Below are 23,578 nucleotides of genomic sequence, written 5' to 3' on the forward strand. Positions count from 1 at the left end.
AGAGAAAATGTATTGAATTATTAACTCTGGAAACAAGGCTCAAGACAAACAGAAAGCTAACACTTGAACAGCTGTTATTTATAACTAATATTCTTAATGACTGATATGGGTAAGTGTGCAATAAGCTGTTGAAACTTTTCATAGAAAGTGGTTACAGCTTCACTGGTAGTTGGCCCTGACAGTATCTGTAAGCAAACATTCTTTTTGGTGGCTGATGCTCTAGGCCAGTTAATTTAGGAACATTTCAAAACAGAAGTTCAAAGCCATTTACAAAAGTGGTTTTGTCAATTAAATTGCCTGTTAAGATGTGGCTTTAGTCTCAGTCTAGGCTTCTTTCATACGAGACTAAATAGCTGTGACGTGACAGTTTCAAACTAGCAGTCCGTTTGTAACTGGATTCTGAAAATGTTGCAAGAGGATGGCTTTCATATTTTGTTGACGTTACTTTTACCATATGGTTTTAGATTTTGAATGTTATAGTTTGAGAAGGTGAAATTCATATATTTTCTATATTTTTTCCCTGTAGAGGGATGAAGAAACACATTTGGCTTAGTATTTGTAAAAATAGATATTAATACATCGTACATCATTTCTTATTTAAATATTGCTGAATACCAAGATAACTTATACAAAACTGCAGTCTCTATGTGTTTTTAGGATGTCCCATGACCTTTTCATCTGTACTCTACTAAAATCTCACACACCATCAGGATGTTTAAGAGCTATTGTCCCAGTTTTGTCTCAGTAAAACTTACATGATATGAAAACAAAACAGTGTGAATCTTTATTCTGTTTCAAATTCTGCTGCATTCTATTTGAGTGGTGGTCTATATTATACTGAAGTTAAATTAATAGCTTCTCCTATGGTTATCTCAACAATTGGCCACTGGTAATTTAAGTGGAAGTAGCTAACTTTCAGTGACAATTCAATTACAGCACTGAGGTCTACTTTAAAAAAGCACATCTGCCTTACTGGCTTAGAGGATTTTATTTACTTTTTTTTAATTAAACTTGTTGGGCAACTAGTGCAATGTCATTTGTTGTAAGCTGATTATTCTGTTGTTTTGTCCAAGAAGCAGCTCATCACGATGCAGTTATTATATAAAATGGAAGAAAAATCCCCCGAGCTCAACTTACAGATATTCTGAATACAATTAACATGGAGGCAAATTCTCATTTGTTCGGTTTTGTGCTATTTTGCAAGAATCTGATCATATGTGAACTTTTCAGCGAAAGTGTCTTTATTATTACCAACTGTTTAAGCTTTTAATGCTTCAAAGCCAAGGAAACTTGACTAAGTATTAGTCACTGAAATGTTTTCCCTGCATGTCTGCTGCTATGTTGGTAGCCTTCTGCTGTGCTCTGACTCATCATCTGAACTTCAGGACCTGTTGTTCTCCTTCTCCTTAATAACTCTACACCCTTGTTATGATCGGTTGAACAGGTAACAGTTCTGTTAATTGAAGTTTATTTTTGTCTCTTACTCATTCTTCTGAAGTATCTAAAGATATACACAGTATAATGCCAGAGTTGTTGACTCTTTAACTGGAGAAAGGAGACCAAACCTATTCTTTCCACACTGCCTTCCCTTCTATCTATGTAATACAGAAGAATGGCTTTCATCAAGGCAGTTACAGCTAATTCCTAATATCATCTCCATAATTAATCATAGATTTACAGAATCCTTGGAGTTGGAAGGACCTCTGAAGGCCATTTAGTCTAACTCCCCTGCAATGAACAGGGACACTGCAGCTAGATCAGGTTGCCTAGGGCCTTATCCAGCCTCACCATGAAAGTATCCAGTGATGAGGCATCAATCACATCATTGGGCACCTGTTCCAGTGCCTCACCACCCTCACTGTAAAAGACTTTTTTCTTACATCTAACCTAAATCTACCCTCTTTGCGCTTGAAAGCATTTCCCCTTGTTCTGTCACTACAGACTCTGCTAAAGAGTCTGTCTCCTTCTTTCCTGTAGCTATGTGTTAGATAATGAAAGGATACCATCAGATCACCTTGCAGCCTTCTCCAGGCTGAAGAGCACCAGCTCTCTCAGCCTGTAGGAGAGGTGTTCCATTTCATGAATTGGTTTGGTGGCCCTTCTCTGGTGCAGTCCAACAGATCCACGTCTCTCCTGTACCGAGGACTCCACATGTGGAAGCAGTGCTCAGGGTGAGGCTTTGCCAGTGCAGAGTGGAGGTAGGATCACCTCCCTCGCCCTGCTGGCCACGCTTCTTTTGATGTGGCCCGGGGCACGGTTGGCTTTCTGGGCTGTGAGGGAACATGGCTGGCCCATGTCCAGCTTTCCATCCACCAGTACTCCCAAGTTCTTCTCAAGAGGGCTGTGCGCAGTCCTTTTGTCCCTCAGCTTGCATTGGTAATGGGGGTTGCCTCAACCCAGGTGCAAGATCTTGTATATGGATTTGTTAAACCTCATGAGGTTCACCTGGGCCCACTACTCAAGCCTGTGTAGGTCCCCCTGGATAGCAAATCCCCCTGGATCAGCAAACTTGCTGAGGGTGCACTTGACCCCACTGTCAGTGTCATTGATGAAGATATTAAAGAGTATCAGCCCCAGCGCTGACCTGGGGGACACCACTCTTGCAACCAGAGGAAAGCCTCCTTTAACATCTGCCAGCTCTGCTCTGACCTGTCCATGAGGACAGTTTCCCAGGGTGTTTAGCTGACTAACTCCTAGAAGAGATGGAATTTCACTTTCCTAAAGTTTAGTTTCCAAATTTTACTCTTCACCTGTTTCATATTCCTCCGGAGTGTGAATTAACCATAGTGTGGAAATGAGATGTTGTTTTTACATTAGAACTAACAGGATAAATATATTACTAATAGTCCTTTCCTAGTCTTTTTACTTCATCTGGGGTCTCTGATAGTCTTCGCATGCTCAGCAGACAGATGAAGTAATTTATAGTCACAGAGATTAGGTAGATGGTGTAATTTATAGGTACAAAGACTGTAGCCCTTGTCTGTCCAGCCATCTGGGATGCCTCTGAGCCTTGAGTTCAAGACAAGTTAGATGGCGGTATGGGAACTGTTGATCACAGCCTGAACATCTGATTGACCATTGAGGCAAGCAGTGAAGGGGTGGAGCTTGGCTTCACCTCTTCTAGACCGCATTTAAGGACTGACTGCCACTGAGGAATGATCTCTTTTGGAGATCGCTGCTTGTGGAGTTTATTGCGAGCCTACATCAGTGAGCATTTTTCATTTATTATCTTTCCACCGCGATAATCCTACTTAGCTAACCTCTGTACATTTTTTGATTGTACACCTATTCATTGTACAGTGGCCCACTCCTGAACTGTGACAAGGATATCAGTAGGCTCATTATATTGAAAGACTACTAATTTTTTTTTTGTGCTGGACAGAAAAGACGTGAGTGAGAGGAAACTTAAGGAGAAGTTAAACAAGATGTCTGGGTGGTTGAAATCCCCATGCACGACAAGCACTTGTGATTGCGATGCCTCCTGTAGCTTGAGCTAGAAGACCTCATCAACAGGCTCTGCCTGATCTGGTGCCTGTCTGTACTAGACACCCATCACAAGGTTCTCTTTGCTGCCTCTGTCTATAACTATCATCCATAGGCTTTCGACTTTCTCATGACTGTTCTTTAATGAAAGATCTTCACATTCTCTTCCTTTCCTGATTTAGACAGCAACATCCCATCCCCTCCTTCCTTGTTTGTCCCTTCTGCACAGCTTGTAGTCATCGATTGGCACTCTCCAGCTGTGGCAACCATCCCACAGGGTTTCAGTAATGACAACTATGTTTATGGTCTTCTAGTAGCACAGTGGCTTCCAGCTCCTTCTGTTTGTTTCCTGAGATGCAGGCATTGGTGCAGAGGCATTTTAGCTGGACAGCTGGTATTGTTACTTTCTTAAAGGATGACTCCTCAATTCCTTTTAGGTATTTCCCTTGATTTTCTCCATTGCATTCTCCTGTTGCCCCAGCACTCATTGCCTCATCACCGTGGAGTTTTGTATGTGCTGCAGTGTTGCTAGAACCTCTTAAGACAGTGGGTCCTTCAGGTTCCCCTGAAACCTTGACCTAATATAGTGTCTTCCCACACCTTATCATGGGAAGTCTTATTAGCCCTGCACCCCTTTCATACCTTGTTTAAAGCCCTTCCAGTGAGCCTCGGTAGCTTTTTCCCAAGGACTCTTCTTTCCCTTTGAGAAAGGCAAACCACATCTGGTGCCCATAAACCCAGTAATATGTAGATTTATTGGTTGTTGAAAAACCCAAAGTGCTGGGAGAGCACCAGCCACAAAGCCAGGTATTTAAAGATAAGATCCTTTGGTTTGTTTCTGTGTTTTAGGCAATGCAGGAGGCAGAGAAGATGGTCTGTGCATTCAATTCTCTTAGCTGTTGTTCCAAGGTCCTGAGGTCCCTTTTAATAGTCCTTGACCTACACGTAATTGCTTCATCTCTCCATGTATGGAAAAACAGTAAGCAGTTGTGGTCTGCTGACTGTACCAGGCTAGGTAGTTTCCTGGTGATGTCCCTCACATGAGGACAGCAGACTTCTCTAAGAAGAGAGTCTGCTCAGAATACTGGATGTTCAGTTCCACGCAGGGAGGAACCATCTACAATACTTGTCTCTTCTCCAGTGAAGAGTCTTGATGTCGAGGGAAGGCTTTTAATGGTTTGGTTTTGTTAGAATGTCTAGACTGAGTGAGCTGTAACCCACAGACTGGCCTTCCACGTCCAGGGCCTCACACTTCTTGTGTGGAGGCACCTGTAGGGGTGGAGCAGACCAGGAGAATTTCATTTGCTCCTTCAGGTGCGAACTTGCCTCCATCTGCTCTGTTCTTGTCCCCAGCCTTGCAATTTTTTTTCCTCAACCTGATGTGATGCCTTGAGCTCGTGTTTTTTCCTTAGAAATAACCTGTTTGTGCATGGATGAACTGTGGTTTCCCTGCTCCTCCTTTTTGTTCCTAACGACAATTTTTCATCCTGTAGTTTGGCCACGAGGCTGAGTAGGCCGTCTGTCTGCTCGCATGTCACACAGCTGTTCTGACAGTTGCCCCACGGAGACAGCGAGAGGTTCATGCGCTGTGCACATCCGGAGGTCTGAAGTGCTACGCGGTTGCCTCCGAACTCGGTCAGGGTTGCAACATCCTTCCTGAGGCGGGTGACACTCTAGCTCCCTAGCTCTCTTCCGGGTGGATACCACGATTAAGTCTCGGTCCTTGGGGGGATAATCCTGCACTTCAGAGTGTGATGAGCCTGAACTTTGCAGCTGATAATCACCTAATGAATTATCTCTGTAGCCCTCAGGTACTCGCTCGCTTGCTCCCTCGCTCGCCCTCCCGCCCTGCACGAGCTGCCGCGCGGTTAGCCCGGACGTCCTGTTTGCTCAGCTCCCTCGCGGCAGGTTTTATCCGCCGTCAGCCCCCGACTCCGCCCCACCGCGTCAGTGCCACCGCACGTCGGGGGCTGCTCTCACCTCCCAGCGGCTCCCGAGGAGTCTTGCTGCGCATTTTATCTCTTGGGAAGGCTCCCTCGATGTGAATTTCTGCTGTGCAACTGATGCGCGTGTTATTTTTTGTCTTTTTTTATTGATCTCCCAAATTTCTGTCCTAATAAGGAAGTTACCAGTTTTCCGTCTGTAACATATAATACTGTTCTGATGAGTTTCCTCTCTTCCTTACCTTCCTCCTTAGCATTCTTCTCTTGACTTAACAATTTTGTTCGTTTATACAATCTGTTTTACCTGCTTTTGTCTAGTACCTCAACTGTTTCTGGTCTATAAATTTTCCCTTTGATTTTTCTCAGGGGAGCATGGGATAAAGGTTTTTTTGTTTGCTTATTTTTTATTTATTTATTTTTTTAATGTTTGAAAAGACTACAGTTTTATTTTTTAAATCTGGCTTACATCAGCCTGACAGAAAACAGAAGACTCAGTTCCTTTGTTTGTGAACAAAGAAGACTGAAATATGACAAGCCCCTATTGAAAATCAGCAAGCAAATGAAGCATGACAGATAAAACACTAAGATCTCAAGAGTAGAAGAGATTTAAAATTAAATAAACACATTTGAAATCCACAAAATGTTACCCTGTTTAATACAGGAGATGCATAACATTTAGTTTACTATAGCTTCTGCCATATTTAACATTTTGAAAGGGATTGGAGGCGTCTACTTTCCTCACATCTTCAATGTGTTTAGAAGTCCAGTTCTGATATGCAATCAAGTCAATTTATCATTACAAATGGATATTCTCTGAACACAGGATTGGTTGTTGTTATTGCTTTGGTTTTAGGTTGTTTTTGTTGTTTTTAACAAAAGTTTAGCACTAGTGAATAATCCACTGGCCATAACAGTTCAATAGCAGGTTCTAGTGCAGTGGTTATTCTTGTTAATTGGAGACAGTTCTTCGGAATCTGTTCACTTTCTGTTATTGCTTGCAGTACTTGTAATCTATCCTTCCTTTTACTGAGAACTACTGAGCTTGTTAGCAGTTTTCATGGATGATAGTTAATGGCAAATGTCTTTGCTCACACATACCATGAGTCTTAACTGAAAAGTTATGCATTTCTATTACACGCATAGTTCAGGAAATAAATGGTTTGTACAGTCTGGCATTACCTGTGGTCTGAAGCCTGATAAGTGAGATGGATTGTCTAGCTGGAATTGCACACAAAATTCATTGGAACATCCATCTGTTTTGGTCCTTTCCACCAGCTCCTGGTAATAGTAAGATATGACTAGCAAAGAAAGCAGCCAGAACTGAGCTGCTGCATTTGAATTACTGTTTCTCAGTTATTCATGTACTATTACTGTATATATATGTGTTAAATATATATATATATATATATATAAATATATATGTGTTAAAAGATTGTATATTTATATGAATAAACACATGCCTGTCTATATAAAACATATAAATCTATTAAAAAAAAAAAAAAGAACTGTGCATTTCCTCAACTCTTGTTTGTGGAAACGTATTAGTAAAGAACACCAAAAGTGCAAGAAGTCAGTACTTGCATTAAATACTGCAGTAAACAAGGAAGCCGCTTCTTGAATTCCTTCACTGATGCCAGGAGCTATCAAGCTTTTCTGAATTATATTATCTATGATGCTTTGCAAAGGAAAAGAGATGAAGAAACTCCTGATTTTGGCCCAACTGTTGATATCTCTTGTATTTTCTTCATAATAATATGAAGTTACGTTGTTCTGTGCTGTAGGTAATCTATAGTGACAGCTGTAACAGATACTTACACTATTTTTTCCTCTTCTTTAGAATTGGGGATATCTTCAGTAAATAACTTGCTGCTTACAGAAACGACTGAAATAACTGAAGTTGTGAAATACAGGTAAGCAGTACAGCCAGTTTATTTTTCATTTTAAATGCTCAACTGAACATGGATGATGAATCTATGAATATTCATTGTGATGACAAAACCATCAAGTCGTTATAGGGTTTTTAACCTTAAATAGATTGATTTCATGAATTCTGAAAATTGTTTTGATTGCCACCCTTGTGATGGTGGCTGAAAAACTTAATACAAGCCAACAGGTGCTCTTGCACCTCAGAAAGCAAATGGTATCCTGGGCTCCATCAGAAAAGGGGTGGCCAGCAGGGACAGGGAGGTGATTGTCTCTCTCTACTCCACTCTTGTGAGGCCCCATCTGGAACACTGTGTCCAGGTCTGGGACCCCCAATACAAGAAAGACAGACAACTGTTGGAGAGGGTCCAGAGGAGAGCCACAAAGGTGATCAGGGGGTTGCAGCACCTCCCCCTCAAGGACAGGCTGAGAGAGCTGGGCTTGTTCAACCTGGAGAAAAGAAGGCTGTGGGAGGAAGACATCATTGCAGCCTTCCAGTATGTGAAGGGAGCCTACAAACAGGTGGGGAGTCAATTCTTTACAAGGGTGAATAATGGCAGGATTGAGGGAAAAGGATTTTAAGTTGAGAGAGGAAAAATGTAGGTTGGATGTCAGGGGGAAGTTCTTTACAGAGAGAGTGGTGAGGTGCTGGAACAGGCTGTCCAGAGAGGTTGTGCATGCCCTGTCTCTGGAGGTGTTCAAGGCCAGGTTGGATGGGGCCCTGGGCAACATAGTATAGAATTAGGTATGGAGGTTGCTGGCCCTGCCTACAGCAGGGTGGTTGGAGCTTGATGATCCTTGATGTATCTTCCAACCCAAGCCATTCTATGATTCTATGAGTCCCTGATTACAAATCCAGCAGAATTACATGAAGCAAATTTCTTTTGAGCTTGTACAAACATTATAAATGTAAATGTAAATGTAATCTTAACAAATGTAGAAACATTGGTTAAGATTCATACCTAATTCAAACCAACTTTAATAGGAAATCCTGGTACTTTGTGACCCTCAATTAATTTCATGAATTATTTTTGATAGCATTGAATTGTCTTATTGGCCCAGCAGACTCAGGTATTCCTGATACGTGTAGCTCCACTTATTTTATCTATTTTTTTTTCCCTAATTATTGTACTGAAGTGTATTCTCTCTGGCTTTTTTGATTATTTTATGTCAATTTTACATACCTATTTCATTGTTGAAATTAAGTTTTTGAAATATATTTGCTATATCTAATTCTTCAGTAAAATGATAAAATTCTGGTTTTCTTTCATGACTAAGAATTTTACTTAAATTAGCATCGTGTGTTATCGCTTATGGTAGTTCGCTGTAGAGCTTTGAAAGACTCATTCAGCCTGTCTATACTACTTAATTTCCCTCAAGTACTTATGCTTTGGTGTGCTCTCATGTAATGTAGATTAATGGCCATTATTTTTAATGAGCTGAGTTCACCTTTAACAAAATTCCAGGATATATCTATTCCATATCAACTTGAATAGTTGATATAATTGCTACGCATTTACGTAGAATTGAGTTCAGTGGATTCAGAAGGTTTTTAAATTATACTTTGATGTTTTTCTTTACTGTTTTCTGTTCTGTTGTCTAAAAATTCCATATGAACTTTCAAGACAGATTATTGGATTACAGTACTTTAGGAAATATGAGCAAAAAAGTGTTGCATGTGTTGCTTTCTCAGGAAAAGATGTGTCTTGTGAACACATTACAGAATTATATTCTAAGTGCAAAGCATGCAAAATAATATTTAATTACTCAAGTACTAAGAAATAAATGTTTTTCCATTTTACATAATTCTCTGTGCTTCTGAGCATCATTCATGAAATACATAATTTGAGCAACAGTCAAACAACGATTTCCCCTAAACACAATAAAAGTCAGCTGAATTTCATTTAAATATTTGTTAATAGCCAAAATGACTTTTTTTTTTTCCTCTTTTCTTCTTTCTCTCTCCCTTTTCCCGAGCTTGTTTGACAACTCTGAAATGTTTTGAGTATGACTGCAATAACAGACATGTTTAGACTTATCTTTCATGTTAAGCACTTCCTTTCTATGAGCATACTTGCTTTTTTCAGCTGTGATTTTGCTATTAGTTGTAAGCACAGTGCCGGAGAGCCTGGGAAAGGAGGAGTCCACACATGTATTTACCCTGGAGAGATCTGTTAACAAAGAGGTATTTTTTATTACCAGCATATGAAACTGGAAGGGTAGGTGGTGTCGTACATCAGGAACGGGAGCTGCACCCTGCTTCTTCTAGCCCTGCTGTTTCATCTGTGGCCTGCTTCAGTGCTGTTATGTCTCAGGAACAGATCCAGAAGCTTATATGCCTACCTTATAAAAAATGTTACAATGAGGAATTGGCATGGTATGTGGAGATGGGAAATGTCCATTCTGGAGATTCTGTCAGGAGTTCAGGGAAGAAAGCAGAGAGAAGAAGATGGTATTCAGATGAAGTAATAAAACAAAAACGCATCCTGTGGAGGTTGGTGAAAGTGAGAGAAGAGGCAACAGGCATTTGAGTGGCAAATGATAGGGATAATAACAGCAGGTGAAAAATGTTGGTGATTTGTGATTGAAGAGGAAGACCAAGGAATGGAGGCAGCATGTTTAAGGAGAACAGGGTGATACTGATCAGGGTATACTCAGTATCAGGGTGATACTGAGTGTATCAGGAGGGCTTATGCATGGGTGAGAGCTGGTGCAGGAGCAAACCAGTGGGGTAGGGAAAGGGCTTCTATTCAAGTACTGGAGACAGTCAGCAGTGATACAATGGGAGAAGAGGGAGACAAGAGGCAAAGAGAATTGCAGAGTCACAATCATAAGTGTTGGATGAGACCTCTGGAGATCATCCAATCTAATCCCCTTCTAAAGCAAGAACGGGTTGCATAGGAAAGTGTCTAAATGGGTTCTGAATATCTCCAGAGGGAAAAACTCCACAACCTCTCTGGGCAGCTTGTTCTAGTGCTCTGTCACCCTCAAAGTAAAGATTTTTTCCTTACATTCATGTGGAACTGCGTGTGTTCCAATTTGTGCTCATTACCCCTTGTCCTATTGCTACATACCACTGAAAAGAGCCTGTACTCACCCACTTAAGTACCTCCTGTTAGGTATTCATAAACACTGATAAGACTACCCCCCTCAGTCTTCTCCAGGCTGAACAGTCCCAGGTCTCTCAGCCTTTCCTCATAACGGAGATGGTGTGGCCCCCTCATCATCTTTGTCATCCTCCACTGGACTCTCTCCAGTAGTTCACTGTCTTTCTTGAACTCAGGAGCCCAGAACACGTTACTCCAGATGTGCCTCACCAGGACAGAGAAGAGGGGAAGGATTACCTCTCTCACCCTGCTGGCCACGCTCTTTTCAGTGCACCCCAGAACACTACTGGCCTTCTTGGCCATAGGGGCACACTACTGGCTCATGGTCCACCTGTTGTCAACCAGCACACCAAATCCTTCTCTGCAGAGTTCCTTTCCAGCAGGTCATCCCCTAACCTGTACCTATGTGTGTGGTTATTCCTCCCCAAGTGTAGGGCTCTATATTTACCCTTGTTGAACCTCACAAGGTTCCTCTACACTCAACTCATCAGTATGTCCAGGTTTTGCTGAAAGGCAGCACAATCTTCTAGTGTGTCAGCCACTCTTCCCAGCTTTCTATCATCAGCAGACTTGCTGAGGATGCATTCTGTTCCTTCATTTATGACACTAATGAAGACGTTAAACAAGACTGGATGCAGTACCAGCACCTGGGAAACCTTGCAAGTTACAGGCCTCCAGCTAGACTGCACTGCTGATCACCACCCTCTAGTCACTCTGGCAATAGGCCAGTTTTCTTCCACTCCACAGACTGTTAGTCTGTCCCATGCTTCCTAAGATTACTTATGAGGATATTATGGGACACATTGTCAAAAAACTTGCTTAAGTCAAGATAGATTAACCTTCACTGCTCTCTCATCATCTGCTCTTCCTTTTGCTATCGACAAACTTAAAGACCTTTGTGTTGTCCTTAACTTCCTTAGCTGGACTTAATTCCAAATGAGTCTTAGCCTTCCTCATCGCATCTGCATACTCCCTGACACAATTCCTGTATCATTCCTGAATGACTAGACCCCTTTTCCATTGACTTTCTTCCTCCATTTCAGTTTTACCTTGAGCTCCTTGCTAATCTATGTGGGTCTCCTACCACCTTTGCCTGATTTGTTATTCTCAAGAGTGCACTGGTCTTGGTCTGGAAAGAATTGGTACTTGAATGTCAACCAGCTCTCTTGGGTTGTCTTACCATTCAGTGCTCTAACCCATGATATATCTACAAGTAGATCCTTGAAGGACTCACAACTGGCTCTCCTGAAGTCCAGGATTGCAATCCCATTTGTTGTCTTTTTTCTTCCTTGTAAGATCCTGATCTCCACCATCTCATGATCGCTACATCCAACATAGCCTTCAGCCTTCACATTCCCAGCTAGTCCTTCCTTGTTTGTAAGAACTCCACAGTGTGAAAATATCTGTACTGTGCTCTTGTGCCAGAAACAAGTGAAGTATAATGGGTGTTTCTAACCTGTTGACTTCCCTTTCTGTGCATATTCCAGGGGTGTCTGCAGGAAATTTCAGTTACAGGTCAGGAAGTATAGCCTTCCTGGCCTGTCTCACTGATAGCTATTGAAATTTGGAAGAGTAATATCTCCATAAACATCTTGTAGTCTGTTCTGTTCTAGTGCTCAAACAAGAAAACAAATGCTTTTCTTCATTTGTTTTTAAGTACTTTGCTGTTCAGTGTGGCATGAAATGACGGTGCAGAGCAGCACAGCACCACCAAGGCAATTCCTTGCTACTAAGAAGTCTGTAGCTTCTCCTTCCCTTGAGCCCCTGCAGTTGTGTGACTGGACTTGCATCTTCACATAGCCAGACTTGTCACGTGAATTTGATTTGTTGATGTTTTTCCAGTAATGAGAGAATGGCATTAGGAGTTGTGGCTCTTCATCATGGTTAGTATATTCCTTACCTAGCCTTATAATATTTTGAAACCAATTCTTTCCAACTGTATGGAGCAAACTCAGAATGATCTGGGGAAAAAAAAAAATAAAAATTCCTTTTGCATTCCAGTATTGCCACATACCACTTATCCTACTGAAAGTCTAGAGTTTGGTGTACTCTTGCTGTCAGAACTACTAACTTAGAATCTTAGCAGACTATTCATGGGTTGTGTTTGTTCAGAAACCACTACAGGAAAACCTGCTTGTTTTCATAATATGAATCGTCTTTTCTGTTGCCTTAGTTTTGTAGTATATGGTGTTAAAATTTGGTTTGTAGGTTGTCTTTTCCATGTTAGGTTTTCTTTGAGTTCTCACTTCCTGTAAGTAACTGCAGAATTGCGTACACTTCATCAAATGTCTTTTCATCACTCTAATTTTTGATTTAATAATTGATTAAATTGATGTGTGCTCTTTAAAAGCAAAGGAAAAAAAATAACAGGTGTTATTTTTAAGTATGAATGACTGCTCTTTTTCAGCTTAATGTAAGTAACTTCCATTCTTCACTCAGAAGTTCCCACTAATCTTGCAGATTGACTATTCGCAGTAACACAAGTGTGAAAACTGTGCCCTTGTGTTACTTACTTTCGCATGCTCTTCTATACAAATACTCACATTTCTTTATTGTTGTCCCTTGCACCAACTGTGTTTCTATCTGTCTTACACTTCAGTTGTTAAACTTGGGTCAAATCACTGGGGTGCAGCTGGATTGTGTGACTAACTCATAGGGCTTCTTATACAGGGAAATAAAGCCAATGGAACTGTTTTTTAAAGAGCTGAAATACTTCATTTACTTTCAGTGTAGAACATAGCTGATCCAGAGCAATGTTAATGCAGAAGTCTGCTGTTTGACACTTGCTATTGCTTTTCACAGTAAAGTACACCTGTGGTGTTAAGTCAGTGAAGCTTTTTGCCAAATGGAAAACATAAAACAGAAGTAAGTCAGTAAAATCCAGTAAGAAAATTGCTATAATGGAAGCCAACTTTCATTATACCTGTCTTTATGAAGAGAATATTAACCAAAAATTAGGATTGGAGAGTGTGGCGGGAAAACTGGTTGACATCTATATTGAATACTTAAACTACTTTGTCCATTGTGGGTAAGCCCTGCTGTAGTTTTAGGTCTACAGGAAGAGATTAGAAAGCCTGAGGCCTCCAAATAAATGCTGCCAGAAAGTATAACTGAAGTATACCTGCATAATGTTCGGTGACTGCACTTTGGAATGGTGCATGCGCACTCTGAGAGATCTTTCATTTTCAAGATTTTACATTTTGACTTCTAACTAACTATAGAATATATTTTATAATGATATTTAAAGTCTCTCTACCAGATGGGAGAGTTCTATTCTATTTTTTTCTTTTCTTTTTGGAAGTGCAGACATATGCTGTAATCTTAATTTGGATACATTTATATAGAGTGTGAAAGATGGTTTTGTGTGTGCTTCCTGTCCTCTTAAGCACAGTGTACTTTGCAGTTATATTTTCAGGTTCTTGTCCTGAAAATTCCCCAGGCCTCCATAATGCTCAGGACGGACTGCCTTCTGCAATTAGCACGCTGAAGAAGAATGTCCTGAAACTACTTGAGCACTGAAGTCTCATTTCCCAGGAGGGACTGGGGGGAGTGTTAATAGTCCTTGTCAGGATGTAGTGCTTGCTATTTGTACATCAGCTTTGTATTTAGCATCCAATGTGTAGTGCTACCAGAAAGTATGCATGCATTACATAGTTAAGGAACACTACACTAGAGCATGAAGTAACGAGGTACTTAAAGTCATGTAAGCCTGGTTGGGCAGAGGCAGAGAAGTCCTCACATGAAATGTAAGAATCTGGTCTGTGCAGCAGGCTGGTTGCAAAAGAGAACTTATGGGAAGATCTCTTTCCATTATCTTTTCTAAATTTTGTTCCTAAACACAGGTTTAAATTCTGACTGGCCATTTAGAGATATTTTATATTTTGTTTTCTTCAAGAAAATTAAGAGTATAATATTCTCTTTTATGTTAATGTTCTAAAGAAAGAAAGAGTAAATGATAGACAGATGTTTGCTAATGGTGTAATTTAATTTCAAGTTCCGCTTTGCCCACAGAAGATACTCTGATATCACTTTGGCATCTTTTTTTGGACCAACACTTGCTATAGCACAGGGAAGGACACAGAATGGTTTATTTTCTAGCTCTGTTTTTAACTTTATGTACTGCTTGCTACAGGGTACTCCCTTAATTGAGAAGGTACTTTAAGCCTTGGAGGACATATGTGTTCCAGTAATCACTTACTCAGATCTTTGGCAACTAGATTAAAAATACTGTCTCAAAAATGTTACAAACATTCTATTTCAGACATAAATGTTTCACAGATGTCTTGCTTTCTTTTGCATGTGCTTATGTCCCGAGTTGTCACAGTTTAGTTCAGAAGTTTAGGTGCTACTAAGTGTTCAAGGGCGACTGATCTGAAACGGTTATTGAAATTGTTCATTCAAATATCAGTTTTTCTCAGAAGACAATATTCTGCAACGTAACTTACTTCTTAATATATTGAACAAAGTAATTTCTTATTGCCCCTGCCTTCTTAGGTGTGAGCCAGCCGCAGTATTTTTCAAGAATTCAATTTCTTTATTTGATTGAGGGCATTCAAAGTGTCATGGCCGTCTGTCTTTCCTTCTCTATTGAAATGTACAGCAGTCTTCAACCCTTCTTGTCTTTTTTGATTCACAGTTACTAATTCTACTGGGAATGTTATCTCAGACTCAACTAGGGAAGGAGAGGGGAGCAGACTTTTACTGATGCTGCCTGTCTGTGTGGATTATGTATGACTAACTGTTCTTTTGAGGCTGTTTTATTAGACTTTGTTTCAGTTATTTGTCAACAGTTATCCTGTCAGTCAAGCTGGGGCAACTAGCCTTGAGGACAAATTAAATTCAGATGCTGAACAATATCCTGAGCACATTGTATGGCTGCAGCAGGAGTTTGAAGAACTGGAAGTTTGGCCTAAAACCATAGTTTACCTGAATCCCATAGAACAGCAAAAAGAAAAATGCTGCTTTTGAACTGAATAGAGCAGGGAATGAGTAGTGGGGGAGTTGCTGTGACTTTATTTGGTTTGCTTTTTAATCAACATAAGTGGATTAGAAAATGAGGATGGTAATGCCAGTCAAGCTCCCATTTCAAGAGTAGTCTTTTCAAGGTAGTATTAGTATTGTTTGGAATTGTTTCTCTATGTGAAGGAAATCTGAAATACTTTCTCCCAAAGATTAATGCATGGATGATGATACATGTCCCTCACTTTATTCAGAGCATTGAGTTGGGTGCATGGAAAAGCATTGTGATTAATTATTTAGACTGGGCAGGAAGTAGGGCCCAAGTGTGAAGCAAAATTGCCATTTAACTTGTAAAACTGCAGGATGAAACCGCAGTTGAGAGTGCTTGCTTGGCAGGTGTGAAGTGGAAATTGTTGGATGCTTGGCACTGCTGCAGACCAGTTACCAAACTTTCCAGATATGTTTTGAGAAACTTCTAATAAGGCTTTTTACTCAAAATGCCCCAATTGACTAGAATGCTGCTATAGTGAATGTTTTTTGCCTTTTAACGATCTGTGGCTGGGCACGTAAACTAAAAGGCACACGGTGACCTGTGTTTATGTAATCCCAGCTGAGTCTGAAGTACATATCACCTGACTAATATGTACTCAAATCTTTCCACTTGCTTTTTCTGCTGTTGGGAGAATAAGTTTGTGATAGATCATTTTCTCTTTCTGACAAAATTGGCATGGGAAAAATATCTAGAAAAATATTTTGTCAACAATTGCATTCTCATAAGTGTGATTACTCCTTTATTTCTTTACCCTCTTCTCCTGCTTTTAGTCTGCTTCCTCAGTATCTCCTATCTTTGCCTCTGAATATTTAGATGCAAGGGTTCCTAATGCAGCTGTTTATCTGTTGTGGTATCATTGCGTGTGCTTTTACTTCCCTTCCCTCACCCCCCAACCCCATTTATTTGTTTGTTCAAGATCAAATCTCCCACTCAATCTGTTTGTGTTTAAATATAAGACCTGTTTCAGGAGCATGGTCTCTTTCTCTGTTCTGCCTTGCTTCTTTTCTCCCTTTCTTATCCCATTGTATCCTTTCTCATTAAGTTTCTGTCTTTTCCTGTCTCTTTCAGCTGCTTGTATCTCAAGTAGCTGTAGTGGTTGTTCTTGGTGCGGTTATGCTGACAGGTGTACCTGGCACTCAAATGCTATTGGACACATTGTTCTGAAGTCCTTAATGGGATGATGAGCTAGAAAACTCAAACACATTCGCAATGTTAATGGAGTTAATAGTTGTCCAGAAACAATAGGTTGTGTCTCAGAAATTGGTTATATTTAGAGGACACTTTTTCAATGTGAACAAGCAATTTTGAAAAGAAGGAATATCAGCCACTTCAACTGTAAAGCTTTTCACTATTACATGGTCATTCTGGTAGTATTTGTACATTTTGGAAAGTATATTTATTTATTTATTTATTTATTTATGAGATGCTACATTTTCAGTATATCATTCCCCGAGATATTGTAGATGATGTGTGCTCAGAACTCCTTCAAAAATCCCCACAGTTTTTAGTTTTGTTGTTTGTTTGTTTGTTTGTTTTTTCTCATCAAAGAATCAGTACAGAATTAATGAGCTGATGTCCAATATATGCTGTTATTACTATTGGTTCTATTGATAGGATAGTATTGGTACTATTGATGTCTAAATTTTGTAGCGTTCTGTAATACTATAAAATTAAATCAGCATTTGTTTTGAATTCTTAGTCTCAAGATGAGGCTGATGGCTTTGTGCACGTCTCGGTAGATCAACAGGAATGCTTGATTTTAAGTATATAATAAATATTTTCAAGCACTCAGAAATGGATGTAAAGATGACGTAAGAAGTAAACGCACTTTCTTGGTGAACACCAGACAGTGTTGCACACTGTCCTACATAGTCAAGAATTACAGTTATTTCAATGTAACTTAGTATTATTCCACCACACCTCTGACTGTAAAGCATCTTTGCTCTTTGAGTTACTTACGGTGGTTGAGTGTTGTCTGATGTGAACTAGGTGCGTTTGCTGGCTCTTCCCCTCTCCCCCCTCCCCTCCTTTTTCTATCAAACGCATGTCTTTAAAATAAAAACTTAGGGCCTTTCTAGCAATTGCTCTGTGATCCCAATTATGGAGCATTACAATAAGAAATGGAGAGATAGATATGAAATTTGACTAGGAAAAAGAGTAAAAAAGTGAAATCAAGTATTCCAGTGGAATCAACTGTTATAAGTAAACATGGTACAGGTACCTTTTTTGATTTTCTTGTATACCTGTGGATGAAAGACCACAATTAGAGGTTAAGACATCACAAATTCTGTGTTAGAAGAACAATTAAGTCCTACTGCACTGGAAGTATTTGTATTATTTGTATTATTTATGCTACCGACCTCTTTATTTTCCACAAAGTTGTTGCATGGCACAAAAACCAAAATAGTTAACTATAAGTGTCTTGCTTTATTTTGTTTTGTTTTCCTAAGTATGAACTTTTAAAGCAGTTTCCTTCCAGAAGTTGTACTTGTTTGCCACTGCCTTTCTATAAAGGGATGGTCTAACCTGCTTCTCACAAGGCTAGCAGAAAATAGATTAGACAGTTTGCAAATGTCGTATGTCAATGCAGAATTAAAATATTACACATCTGTCTACAGTCTTTCCAGAATTAGATCACAGGTGTCTGCATATGGAACCGGCAACATTCTTTTGGTTTTAGACTCTATCTGGAAGTCATCATCTGGCTGAGCGTGTAACCTTGTCAGAACACTGTGTTAATCTTATGGGCAGCCAGCACTGCAATTCCTACTGCCTTTTATGGAGACATGAGTTCCTCCGAGCTGGCATAAATCCCAAATGCTTTCTCCACAGTTGCTGGAGAAACAGATTTTCAGGTAGGGAATTTCTAATCTGAACTGAAAAGTTATTTTAGCTAAGCTACTATAGGGCCTGAAAAAAATGGGCCTAGAAGAAAGATGATTTCCATTCTATCTCTTTGCTGAGTAACAGTAATAGGAGATACTGAGGAATAGTCACTATGTTACAATACCTCTATTCTCTGTGTACTCTCTAAATATGCTTATTACTGTAAAACTGACGATCACTCTGGTTTGCTTTCCAGGAAAAGTAATCTTTCTTCTCCATTTTCATTGTAAACTACTAATTTTCATGTAGCATCTAAAAAACCAATGCTCTTCTATGAGTAACTATGTAGTGACATCAGAATTCTTTTTAAGAACTCATTTATTTTTATTTCCTGTTCTCTTTCTGCTATTCTGTAGTTTTGTTTGTGGGTTTTTTTGTTTGTTTGTTTGTTTGTTTGTTTGCCTAGAGGAAGAGGAATCAGAAGTGAACACCAATTATTTTGGGATATTTTCTTTCTGATGACACTACAAATAGTAGAAAACTTCTTTATATGTGAATAAGCAAGACAGTACCAGAGTTAACCATGAAATAATTTTAACTTGGGATTTTATTATTATTCTTACTATTTAAAATTTTACAAGATATTCTGAATTGAAACACTGCTCATATCCCTCTCCCCTTCATAGCTGACACAACCATATTAGCGTTTTTATAGAATGATAATAAAAGATCTAATTACTGAGAAGGAAGTTCAGTGTCAATGAACAGCACTGTGTACTGGTCTGGTAGCTGTGTTCTTTTCTGTTCTGTGTCCTAGACAGCGTAAGGATGTGTATGCAGAAGATGACCAGGATTTTTAAAGTCAACTGTTACGTGAAGGTTAGCAAATAAGGAGATGGTTCTTAATGGTTTTGAAAATCATGCCTCACTGGTTCTGAAGCAGTGCTCTAGTATTAACTTTTCATACAATCATAGTGAAGATAAACGAACCATAATTCAACAGTGTTTGAAGACCTTGTTTACTGAATTGGAGAGTTGTATGAAATTCAATTAAGGCGTGAGATTCCTGGTGCAACTGTCCATATGTAAATAGTCTGATTGAATGGCTGGGACTCTCTGAGTACTCCCTGGCTGGGGGGAAAAAGGAGGGAATGCACAATTCTGATGGTCCAGTGCTCTGAGAAAAAGATAATGAAAATCTTTGTGTCCCCCTCCAAAGACATGCGCTTCAACAGGAATAGATCATGCAGCTGCCGCCCTAGCAACAAGGCACGGGAGAAAAGAATTAGGGCAGCTTTCCAAAGGAGAACAGCCACATTTGAGTATGATCAAATTAAGCTCCTGGCACAGCAGTTAGAAGAAACAGTTAGAAGAACCTGTGTGCCTGTCAGTCTTCCAGGTTCTCTTTGTTAATTTTTAATATTTAGCTGGAAATCTCTGTTCTTGTTTTTTAACATAAAGATAAATTAATTACATGCTACTATTGTTACTGTTTGTTACTTTTAACTGTAACCTGTTCTGAGTTTTAGAAATTTGTGGTTTTCAACATAATACTGTAAGTATGTTCTCATATGGAGTAGAAAAAAACTTTAGTGCTTTTGTGTGTGCATGAGTGTGATTTTAAAACCAAATTAGATAAGTGTATTTCTTGAAGAATGACTGATGCTATTTGATACAGTGCACAATTCATTGTCACAGGTTGAATAAGATGAAGTAATTTGGCTGGAATTTATTTTTCTAGTATAGATGCATAAAATCTTTAAAGAAGTAGTGGTTTGAGAAATGAATTTATTGCAAATACATATATATGTGCATAGGTATATATGTATATATTCATATGTATATAAGTGTTTGTGTGTGTGTGTGTTCACAGGATTATTTGTAAGATTTGTGTTGGTTCTTACCAAGGGATTATACTTATTCTAACAGATGTTTTCTAAAGAAATTCATAATATGAGTTTCATTTGTAAGATGCAGCAATGTGATCAGTTTGCACGGAGAGTCCTTAATGAATTGGGATACTGCTGCTGATGTGAACAGCTGAATATGCAGCTGTACCCATCGCAGGTCTCTGCATGTTTGGGAAAGAGGGAGAGCTCATTTGAAAGAATGACTAAACAGTGAATACCTTCAACCAAATGATCGGTGGCTGAGTGTCAGAGGGCTTGTAAGAAGTGACTGGTGGTGCCTGTGAAAGGGCAGCAGCCATGGCTTTCCTTGAACCTAGCAGCTGAGCCATCATCCCCATCTCTCTTGGGAGAGCCACGGGCAGTCAAATCCACTCATACCTTTCTTGAAGCTGCTGTTACTGTCTGATGCTCCACTAGTTACTGTAATGAAGAAAGGCAACATGAAAAGTTACACTGCTTATACTGTTTTCCAATGATTTGATATATTTCAGTAGGATTGATACTTTTTCTGTTTTGTCTTTTGCTTTCTTATTTCCTAAATCCAGTCCTCAGTGTTTATGCAACAGTCTGTTGCATAAGTCAGGATCCAGAGCAAACAGAGCAGCAGATCTGATGGTTTCTGGGTGAGCTCTGGTGAGGCTGACTTGCTGACCTGATATACTGAGAGTCTGGAGCAAACTTGTTCCATCTGCTGACTCTGCTACAGAGATGATCATGTCCTGCAGAGGAGCAGGGTGGAAAGCTGTCACAGCATCATTGAAAACTGTAAGAGCGGGATTTACTGCCACTTGATTGTAAATGTGGTGTGGTATTCAATTCTTGGTTCTTTTGTTTTTTCTTTTGCCTTTTCCTTTACTAGTTCTTTATGTAGCCTATGCAGTGAAAGAGGGCTGAAGGCTAGGAAGAGCGTATTCCTTCAATATGTGTGTTTACTGACATGCCTTAAGGTGCAAAGGCAAAAGACTGGCACCTGTGTAATACTTGGATATAACTTGAGTTTCAAATTGTCTTTGTGAGGGGTAGGGAAAATAAGGAAAGTATTTTAGACTGGGATGGGATTTCAGGCTCTACTTAAATACCAAATTCAACAACTACATCTTGTGTTCTTTACAGAAATTTCTGAAAGAGCTCCCCTGTATTTAAGGAAGGTCAAACATAATGGAAAAAAAAAACCCTCATTAAAAAGCATGTGTAACTTTTATCTAAATGTGTACTTTTTTTTAACCTTAATGTGAGCTTTCAGATAAAAGGTTGTAATGCCAGGCAAAGCAATTAGCTTGTAGTTCTGTTTGTTTCCTGACAGACACAGGATTTCTTCATCAGCAGATTCAAGGAGAATAACCACCACCCACACACACATAGAAAATAAGAAATGAACAGATGTATGGCATTAGAGGAGATGAGATCTCATTTAAAATAGGGAAATTCTGCATGGCAAACTGAATTATTGTAATTACAGAAGTTTTACAATTCAGTCAAGTTAGTTGCTGCTTGCTTTTCATTTGAGTTTATTTAATTAGATCAGTTCTACAAACAGATATGCCCCCCAGCAAAATCCTAGTGACTCAGTTCCAGATATTCCATTGGGAGAGACTGCACATATGAAATATTATGATGTTATTACATAATTTACAAAAACAAACAAAAAAATCAAACCGCAGCAACAAGGAAACAAAAACAAACAAACAAACAAAAAAACATCCAGAAATGTGAATGCAGCAACAATCCTTCTCTGTCTTCTTTTAGTAGTGAGGATTGCACTGAATTTTACAGCTTAAACTTCTAGTAGTAATGGAGATTGCCAGCAGTTCTGTTGTGTGCAAAAATAATGCTCACCAGAAGTATTGTAAAGGTCAGCAAGAAGGCATTTGCCAAATGTAAATATTTCAAAGTTATTGCAGTCTCTTCTTTTAAAGTGGCTGCAAAATTTTCAAGAGTACAGAGTAACTGGTGAAAAGGGACAGAAATTTCCATAGGGCTATAGAAAATAGTGTGTCTTCTCTCAAAGTCCAAAAATCTGCACTCCTACCTCCTTTGTTACAGTTATAGTGTAGGTGGGACTTTTTTGAGTTTTCCAAAACTTTTTCTGTTTAATTATTGTTTCTTGGTCATTTGCCACAGCAGTTTCTAAGAGAAAATGAAGCTAACATTCAACTTAGTTCTTTGTATTTCCAAATTGTCACAGTCCCTGCAAATGTCAAAGTTTAAACTGTGTTTAAACACAGCACGATCTCATTTGAAGCACCTGCATGTATTCATCGGCTTTTCTGACCCAGGCAGTACCTGGAGAAGCAATGGCTTTGTACACAGGGAATTGTGATGACCTGTCCTGTTTCTCCATAACAGTACTTGCAGCTAGGATGGTTGTTCTGAATACCTCGGTAATCTTGTGGTCTAGGGAATTAAGCATTTGTCAAGAGAGATAGCTGGTTAACTAAACTTACCTGTCAAAAGAGGTAAGACACTAGGCCACAGGGAATGTGGTGTTGGCAGTGGTTGGGTTTTTGTTTTGTTTTGTTTCCAAGCTTAAATCTGGGAGCATCTGATGTTAAATCCATTATGAGCTAAGCCTTGTAATTCAGATCATTTTCTGTGTCTTGTTCTGCATCTTATCAGTGTAGCATACAGGAAAGGCCTTGGACGAACCTGGCAGTCCTGCCTGATGCAAAGAACTGCAGAGACTGCTGCTGCTGTTTGCCTTCTGGCTTTGTCATGTGCATTACAAAAAGACTGCTTGTTGTGTTGCTGTCTGGAAAAATCTGTAGCTGATCTTGAATATTTCCTTGTTTCAAGTGTGCAAACAGTTCTGATTGATGTGAGAAACACTTGAGTCTTCGTGCTTGTTTATGGAGAATCTTATTTGGGTTGGCAGCAACATTCTTTTCATAGCAAGGAAGTGTAAATTTTGTGTATTAGTTATTCAAAACCTTTTAAGTTTATCAGCGGTACTGTATGTCTAGTGATTGTTTTGGTATGAGAAGTACTGTTTATTTTTCAGATTTCACTAGGGTTTTTGGCTGCCTTTGTTTATGTCAAAATTTTGGAAAGATGAAATGAAGAAGCCCATATTCTCACATGTGTTTTGGTGTGTATTCCCTTCTTTACCTATGTGCAAACAGATTCTGCCAAAATAGTACAAAGATTTTGCCTGGAGATAGTATGCCTTTGATCTGTATACAGGAATTATTAATGTTGTTTTCAAATCTGTTTTCTTGTAAATAATCACATTTTTTCCCTTTTCTTACTCCAAAACAAATTCACCTGAACTTAGTTTATGTGGCAGCATTAATTCAGTGTGGAAGCGAATACTTTAGGGGTAACGTAATGGCAAAACATGGCTTGCTTACAATGGGAAAAGGAACATAGATTCATTGC

General features: G+C 39.4%; 1 protein-coding gene across 4 annotated transcripts in view; it reads left to right on the plus strand.

Moving 5' to 3' along the window:
* The window catches only part of CDC42SE2 (CDC42 small effector 2), a 108,668-nt gene that overhangs the window by 13,920 nt on the left and 71,170 nt on the right, over positions 1-23,578 (plus strand). For 3 of the 4 annotated variants that reach the window (XM_048931266.1, XM_048931268.1, XM_048931267.1), the window contains exon 3: positions 7,264-7,336. The gene's annotated coding sequence lies outside the window, so the exon portion shown is untranslated. Of the gene's footprint in view, positions 1-7,263; positions 7,337-20,847; positions 20,969-23,578 lie in introns of those variants that run through there. The other variant, XM_048931269.1, reaches the window with a different exon arrangement.

The sequence above is a fragment of the Lagopus muta genome, chromosome Z (genome assembly GCF_023343835.1).
Source record: "Lagopus muta isolate bLagMut1 chromosome Z, bLagMut1 primary, whole genome shotgun sequence".
Lineage (NCBI taxonomy): Eukaryota > Metazoa > Chordata > Aves > Galliformes > Phasianidae > Lagopus > Lagopus muta.